Source organism: Pteropus alecto, unplaced genomic scaffold, assembly GCF_000325575.1.
Source record: "Pteropus alecto unplaced genomic scaffold, ASM32557v1 scaffold72, whole genome shotgun sequence".
Taxonomy (NCBI): Eukaryota; Metazoa; Chordata; class Mammalia; order Chiroptera; family Pteropodidae; genus Pteropus; species Pteropus alecto.
In genome coordinates this window covers 13276341-13277357 of record NW_006436811.1, presented here as the reverse complement: position 1 = coordinate 13277357, position 1017 = coordinate 13276341, and the positions used below count along the sequence as shown (strand labels likewise).

General features: G+C 28.6%; 1 pseudogene; it reads right to left on the bottom strand.

Annotated features, from left to right (window-relative positions):
- Nucleotides 1–206: 206 nt before the first annotated feature.
- Nucleotides 207–325, bottom strand: LOC112481444 (annotated as a pseudogene).
- Nucleotides 326–1017: the final 692 nt, after the last annotated feature.

The following is a 1017-nucleotide window of genomic DNA, read 5'->3' as shown; positions in this document are numbered from 1 at the left end:
GTTGATTGTTCTCTTTGCCACGCAGAAGCTTTTTAGACTGATAGAGTCTTTTTTTTCTCTCTTGGTGTCAAATCCAAAAATTCATTGCCAAAACCGATGTCAAAGGTCCTACCCCTGTTTTCTTCTATGAGTTTTATGGCTTCACTTTGCATGTTCTAGTCTTTAATCCAATTTGAGTTGATATTTTTGTCTTACTTTTTTTTTAATGCCTACAGAACCTGATATTCCTAGGTGGTCTCCCATCCAAGTACTAACCAGGCTCAACTCTGCTTAGCTTCTGAGATCAGACAAGATCCGGCACATTCAGAATGGCATGGCCATAGATTTATCTTACTTTTTTTGAAATGATGTATGGAAAAATTTATATTCAGATAGACACCAATATCCTAGGACCAACTGTAAATTATCTAGTTGTGAAAAAGAAATTTTAAGGCTTAAATTTACTATGTTTGTGGATTTGTCTTCTTAAATTTACTTATTATTAATTCAAACAGTTTAATACTATGTTGTTAACATAGTACTAAATGCAGTTCTAAGTCAATAATTTCTTGTTGACTTGGTCTTACTCATTGTAAACTATTATTATGTAATGACTCAATTTATCCTTAATAATTATTTGCCCCTTAAAAATTCTGTGTTCCTGGTTTTAATATTATGAACCAGTTTTGTTTTGTGGTTTAGACATCTATTTCCCTTTATTACTTTTATTTTTGCTGTTTCCTTTTGTTTTCTTTTTAGTTTTGCCACTAAAAAGAAATCCTGAAATGAGATTATCTAATAATAAGATTTTTAATTAATTTAAGGTGAAAATATCTAAGTTAGGCTAATTTTATTTATTTTATTTAATATGATTGCATTATATATTGGCTTTATCTATATCTCCTTTTTGTTCTATACATTCATCAAGCTTTTACTTTCTTAATTTCATTTTTATTTCTTCTCATTTCCCATCTTGTATTGAATTTATCAATTTTAATTCCTGTTTTTTTCTGTATATTTTAAAAAGATAGTCTGTTT